Raw genomic sequence first — 7,824 nt, forward strand, 5'->3', positions numbered from 1 at the left:
TCAGTCCAGAGGGAGAAATGAAGCATAAAAAGCATACAGTACTGTGTGCTGACTGTTTGGATTCTTTTAAGAGAAAAAAAAAATGTTGCATTTCACATTCTTCCCCTGAGGTGCTGGAGAAACACTGTCTGAAGCTGAGCTGGTGATACAGACACGTATGTAAATCTACTCCTCCTCAGCGCTAGTGCTAATTCCCATGGAAGAGATCTCTGAACTCCACTCTCACCCACAGCAACTTCACACCAGCACAGCCTCCTGCCATGTGTCAATGCCAGTCTAATCTCACACCCCACACCATCTGCCGCCAGCCCCCTAATTTGGCACCCGTCGCTCTGCGGGGAGAGACCAAACATGCAATTCACGCCTCTGCACATATTGACCACTTTGACTGATGCTGACTGGAGCATGCAGGTTATCAACCAAGACACAGACAGCTCTTCTTACAATAAATGTACCAAAATATAACATTGAAAGCTCTTCCGCTTGTCGTGAATTGATGAGTTAAGCGGTTTCATGTTATTTTGGTAAAGCCTGTATAACCCGCTGTGTGCTCATTCTGACTGTATATGATAGAAACTACATTGCTATCTGCAGCCTTTGCAGATCTGTTGCTCTTTTTCTCTATGTGTAGTTGTGCCTCTTCAAAATTATAAAAAAAAAAAACACTAGCCCCAGTATCAGCCTTAGAGACTGTGTTGCTCTTTACACCCCTTGCTGCCAAAGTGGTTTGAGACAGTGCTGTCCTCGCTCTCACACTGTGTTCATGAACGATGCAGCACTTGCTTGAGGAGTTATTGACTCTGTTCTTTCAGTGTTAGTCTTAATGCTTATACTGTATGTTGCTGGTATTTTAGTATTTTGCTTAAATAGCCATTCTAACCTAACCAAAAGTATTATCACACGTTTAGTTACTTGTATGTCATTATTTATGTATATGTGTTAGTATCAAGTTGTTTTAAACCATTAGTATGTTTGACAGTAAACCAAAATAATTATTCCTTAGTTCCTTACTAACACTCTCAATCTAACCAGTAGTGGAAGAATACAGTGTAAGTGGCCTGTAGGCTTGAAAGGTGGCTTGGAAAAATGGTGTCAAAACAAATAAAAATATATACATATTCCAAATATTCACATTTCTGACAAAATAATGGCATGGCTTCTGTTTATTAGCATGGTTTGCAAGGTTATTTGTTCATGGCCAACAGAAAGAAAAGTTGTGGATGCAGCACTGGGGTTTAGTACTCTGGCCTAGAGTTGATCTCTGGTCCTCAGCTTCAATTGTTAAAGTCCTCCACTCACAGAATTCCCATGACTTCTGTGTGAACGAGGCTCAACCACAAAAGGGGATAAATGCCTCTTCCCAATTTTGTTGTAGAGAGCTAAAATTTTCAGAGCTCCCCTGTCTACCACCAGAAGTATTTTTCCCACTCTCTCTTTCCTCCTTCACCAAACAATTCCCCCCCCATTCTTCCCTTGGCCCCCCCCCCCCCCCCTACACCTGTGAACCCAGCAGCCACCGGTGCCCTGGTACACTTGGGGTGACAGGGATAGATTAAAATCTAGAGTTTAACCTCACAAGAGTTTCTTCAATATTATTAAACTGCCTAATTTATTTATCTACATTACATCTACTGTGCCACGTACTTTCACTTGAGTATTGTTATTTTATGCTGGTGAGACTCTACAATTTAGAGGGAAATATTCTACTTTTTACTAGCAAAAGTTTCTAGTTAATTTATGCATTTAGATTTTGCATACAAAACATGGAGAGAGTCTACAATATGATGCATTGTTATAGGTTATAGATTAATTGATAAGTGATGAACCATTTTGGATTTTCACAATACAAATTGCAAAATACAGTATTTCAAGGTTCCAGCTTCTCAAAAGTGAGGACCTGCTGCTTTTCCTTGTCTTAAGTAACAGTTAAAAGAGTTCTTTTGTTGTTGATCAGACAAAACAAGCAGCATGAATGTGTCACTTTTGCTCTTTGTAACTGTGATGGGTATTTGTCAGTACTCTCTGAACCAAGCAATCAATCCTTTAATCGAGAAAATAATCAGCAGATCAATCCATAATGAGAATAATCATTACTTGAAGCTCAATATGTAATAGTTCAAAATTAGCTGCATTCATGTATGAGTAAGTCAGTCACAGCTATTTTTCTGCACTGAGTTCTTTCCTCATTATACATATATACTTTTACTTAAATAACATTATTAATTCAGGACTTATTAAGTATTTGTACGCTGTGGTTTTAATAGCCTACTTTTACATAAGGACCTGGAGAGAGAGACAGAGAGGGGGAGGGGGTATAACATGCAGCAAAGAAGGTCCCTGGTTGACTCAAACTGGGGACAGTGTGGTTGTATAGTATGTGTCTTAACCAGTAGACCATGTGTACAACCCCCTTTAACATTTGATGGAGGAAAAGCTTCAAGCACTTTGCAACAACTGTTTGGTAGTTTAATCTTGTATCGATCTGTAACATTTCATCACATTATATCGATGGATGAAAAATAGAATGTAACTGTAGATTACAAGTTTTATACAAGCTATAAAGTAACCGCTAACAACAACTGTAAAATAAAGGTAACTGAGTACTGAATTTGCTCCTCGGAAATGTTGTATAAAATTCAAATACTGAATGTAGCCTACATACAGTATATATGAAAGATTTAAAATACCAACATCAAAATGAATCAAACGAAGAAATAATACTCATGTCCCAACCCTGGGGGGCTGAACCATGAGCGCAGGAAAAGGCTGATTGCCATCATCTTTTGTCCGCAGCTGCAGCATAAGAGCAGCTCAACACAGATGCCACAAATTACGATAATACAGTGTGTAATATAATAAATGGGGGTCTTGCAGACCCACTCATGGTTCCACCGCTTGACAGTGATTGGACAGTTGATAGCTTTTCATTTCGACTGTCATGCCTCAGTCTGTTGTTTACCTTTTGTTTTTCCGAGCATTTTTTGTCTTATGTTTCCTGTTTTATTTTGATACTCACCTTTTGTCTCATTTCAGGTCCTTCACTTCCTGTCCTTGTGTTTCCCGCCTGTGTGATTACCTGCCCCGCCCTAATGTGCTGCACCTGTGTCTCATTGTCTTCCCTCCCTGTTGAGTATATAGTCTGTTTGTTTTCTCCCTTCTGTGCCAGTTCGTCTTGTTCCTTCGTGACAGCGTTCCAGCACTTCTTGTATTTTCCCAGTGAGCCCTCAGTGTTTTTGACTGTTTCCTGTCTTCGAACCTGCGTATTTTGTACTTTTGCCTTTGTTGATTGATCTCCTGTGTACTGACTATTTTGGCATCGATTGAAGGACTGCTACTGTTTAACCCACTGTGTAGAGTCTGCATTTGAGTTCCTGCCCGTGTCAGTTATCACGTTGACACGAACACTGCACCTACATTTAAACAGATGAAAAGACTCCTTATTACCTTGCCCTCTGCTGGACAAAACTGAAATACATTCATTCAAATTCATTCATACAATTAATTTTGCTTTGTTTTCTGTAGTCAGACTTGATTTTCACATGCCATGGAAAATTACTTTCACTATTCATTCAGTTATTAGAGACTAAAAGCTAGACTCACATTTTATTTTGGAATTTTAGAGCTTCTGTGCTGACTTACTGTACCTCTGAATAAGGGAATGCCTTGGTTTGTAATATATATACTCAAAGGGGAGCACTGCAAGACCCCCATTTATTATGTGACACTGTTTTTAGTGAGCTGTTCTTATGCTGCTGTTTTGCATTGCACTTAAACATCAATTGTGATTCCCTCTTACAGTATGTCTTTTTTTTTGGATTCTCTCTGTTTCTGCAGTTTGAGATGCTGCAGACAAACCACTGTTTCTACTGCAGGATACATAAAAAATATTATTTTATGGATTCTTGGAAAATCACCAGGTGTTAAAAAAGCAGTATGAGACCTTTTGTGAACTGAAAAGCTACATAATAAGGGTTATTATAAAGAAATGTGTTCCTTTAGCGTGCAGTAAGAACTTCTTGGCCCTCTCTTCATTCTGAAACAAATGTACTGGAATTTAATAAAAATGCAGTAGCCTGACTCTGAGTGCTGCAGGACGCGGTCTGTTATGAAAGACAGTGCAGTCAGCCTTGTAAAAAATGTGCCTTGATACAATAACAACATGTGTCCATAATCTGCACACGGACAAACACTGCTGCTGCTGCTGCAAATATTTAATTACAGCATGGAAGCACATTTGCCACCCTATTTTAGCCCTGCTAACAAGTTCCCAATTATTACAGCCGTCAAGACCACTTCTTGTGTCTCGCAATCTTAAAAAAAAAAAAAAAAAAAAAAAAAAAAATGTAAAAGTGAGCAGCAGAAGGTCTTATTTGATTAATCGGTGCAGCCAGTGTAAAGTGTGTGGCAGGCCCAGAGGGAGCAGGGCAGTGAGTAGGGAGCAAGCACCCCGGCTGGCTGGAGAAGCACCGAGGAAGGCTGTTGACAGTCCCCAACCTCATTAGAGGGCTAGTCAGAGGCGGCTTGTTGCAGTGCAGTCTGCTGGAATGTGTCTGCACTGAAACACTGGAAGGGCTCTGAAGCCTGCTGGTGCGTTGTAGCCATGTCAGGCCGAGAGCAGAGCCGAAGTCTGTTTGTACCACTGCACTGTTTTGACATTAATTATCCTCCCACCGCCTCCTGGAGGCTGGAGCTCGTAGTCAGCTATTGAGAACTTCCTCTATAGTGGTGTATTTAATTTCCGATGTTAGTTTTAAACTGTTTCTTGGAACAGTTTTTGCAGCTTTGAGGCTTTCTTAGCGTTGTCTATCTAGGGAATTTCCTCCTCCTTATTTCTCCTGTCGAGACATCCCCTGTTTGCAGCATTTTATTTAATATATGTCAGAATGTGTTTATAGTGTGTAATGCGACCGTATCTTCACCAGAGATGCAGTGCAGATTGAGACAAGCCCTTAAAGGAAAGTGAATGTGACTGAACAAAGTAGACATTAACAGCTGTACTGCACAACACTGGCCTGGCTCCATTATCATACCACTGGGTTGAGACTCTGCACCACTGTTGACATCCTGCAGCTCAGGTAATGTGAGATAAAACTGACAGAGCAATAACATTTCTACCCTCCCTAAATGGCTGCAATGGGAGTGAGGTATATCCAGAGGAGCAGACGGGATGGTGAAAGCGGCACTTGGGTACTTATTTATTGCAGACTTCAATAAAATGAGTTGGAATCAGCCATGCCAACCTCATATTCTCAGTTTAACTGCAGCAAAACAAATGAATGCAGCTTCACTTTGGAGAACAAACATCACCAATGAATGAATAACCTGTTGCAGGATAAAAGTAGTCTACTGTAAAACAACAAGGGCCAGGCGTTGTTTTTTTTTCCCCAAGTGAAAAATGGTGTTGTGATGCTCCCAGATTGCAAGAGTGAATACAACAATGCTTCAGCGCTCCCCGGAGAGAGAAACATTACACTATTTACAGCCCTGCTCTGTCCCAAGAAGCAGCTTGAAAAACAACCTGTGTCACTCGCCGATGGGATGTGGGGCCAAAGTGATTGCGATGCAAGGCGCAATTATTGGAGCGAGGCGACATGCAGAGGCACTGTGGCAGTTCCTGCAAACTCTTCTCCACAGCCGCCTCACCACTGCATGAACAGCACCACATCCTCACCGTGATGTAGAGGTGCAGGAAAACTCCAGTTCGTATAATAACATGAACAAGCATGTTACATCCGAAAATACAATCAGTATTAAGCATAAATACAAACCTTGTAGATACACTCCTTACTTTGTTACTTAATAAATTTCATTTTGTTGCCCATAAGAACATAAACTGGACTAATAAAAATAAATAATGTTAAAGACACTGTAAAAACGCGAAGCAGCTTTAGGAGAAACAGCATCAGGGGAAAATAGCTTATATAAATCAAGTTCCTCATACATATACGCATGTGGCAGTAATATAAAAATGCTTGATGTAACTGACTTTGAGTTATGAGGCTTTGTGTTACTGTGTCAAAGCTTAATTAGTTAAATTTGTCATCGACTGTCTTTAATGCTGCACTACTCAATTTTTTGGTATGTTTACAATGGATGGAATGATGGTAATATGAAAGAGGTCACTGATAGAAACAAACCCACAGAGAATTATCATTTAACTTTTCAGTCCGCCTTCACATTACTTAGCATTTAGTTAATTTTTCAAGAGATCACAGATCACAGATCAGTATTTGGAATCAACTAAAACATAAAAATCCCACTTGACTCTTTGGGCTCTATTTTAACAGTCCAAAGCACATAGTCCAGTCAAGTGCATGGCGCCAGTGCATTTTGGGTGTGCCCATATCATATCCACTTTTGCAATTTTAATGGCAAAACAAAATGATTGCTGCACCAGGCACAGGCAGGGAGTGTTTTGGGCATGGCCAGCTCCCATTCTCTTTATAAGCCAGGCGTGCTTACACTTAAGTGCAATGCTGTTATAATGCTGCAGTGTTTCACATATATAATGAGTCTATTGGCGAGTTGATAAAATATTGTGACTGACCAGTAAGCACGGTTGTGACACACGCATGCAGGAGCTCTGTGCGTCCCAAGGGGAAACGAAGGGCTGGGTGAATCAATGCTCTGCACACAGCTCTACAAAGAAGCAACAAATCACAACATCCTTTATCCTGTACTGTGATAAGTATAAATACATTTCCGGTTCATAATGAAACTGCGGTGGTGATGAATGGGAAACACTGGGTTGATTTACCAGGTAGTAAGAGAGAAGGCTTTTCTGCAGAGCCTCTACGTCCAACAGACATCCACAATGCATGGCATTTGTGCCACACAAAATATGCCACAAACAATGCTCTGACCTTCTGAGGCTGTAATGTTCCATCTGACTTATCCAAACAGCGGAAGCATATTTTCAGGACACTGCTTGTGCAAGTGTACACGCTACACTCTATTACCAATGTGCCCCTATAATAACAATGAATTACTGCGCCATTGACTTGAGACCAGGTTTTTGTTGGTCAATCATGGCGTCACTTTCCACTGTCTCAAGATAGCAATGCGCCAACAATGCGCCTGACCACACCTCATTCACGCCCAGGTGTATTTACTATTTAAACAACATGGGTGCTGGACGGGAAAATGAAAACTGCATGTGTCTGAAACTAGCAAAGACGATTGCGTTTTGCTTTGCGACGGGTGTAAGACAGGGCCCTTAGTTTATGTCTGTGGTGAAAATAATAATGATATTATCAGATCCAGTTCAACACAGTTGAGCAGGATTTTTCTCACATTTCCATAGGTTGTGTGCTCTTGGTTTCACAGTCTCTCCCTGTCCTATTGGCAGCCTCCTCCACCTTGCTGTGGTTCACAGGTCCAGGAAACACAAAGAGAATAGACAAAGATGGGGGTTTCTGCAGACATCAACGTTTGAACAAGGTTTTCCAGCTATGGTTTTCAATGGCAAAGTCTGGAGCGCGAAAGCACACCTACATCATTGCTCTGCACTGCAGTGAACAAAGAGACTGAGGTATGAGACTTGTACATGCTACACTGAAGCAGAGATATTGCTCTGGAGCAATGTCAGCTTCCTGTGATGCCCTTGGCCTGTGTCTCATGATTTACTATTGATGCAAATACCATTATTAGCATCATTACTATCTATTATTCCTAACCTGAGGCTAAAAGAGGCTCCATAATGCACACAACTGTACATACTGTACAACAGGGTGCACAATGCAATGCAAAACCATGCACCTCAGGATCATTAAAAGTATTTTATCCTAACAGTGTATCACCAAACAACCGCTCTCCTTCGCAGCG

This window comes from Seriola dumerili, unplaced genomic scaffold (genome assembly GCF_002260705.1).
Source record: "Seriola dumerili isolate Sdu_G_001 unplaced genomic scaffold, Sdu_1.0 BDQW01000088.1, whole genome shotgun sequence".
Lineage (NCBI taxonomy): Eukaryota > Metazoa > Chordata > Actinopteri > Carangiformes > Carangidae > Seriola > Seriola dumerili.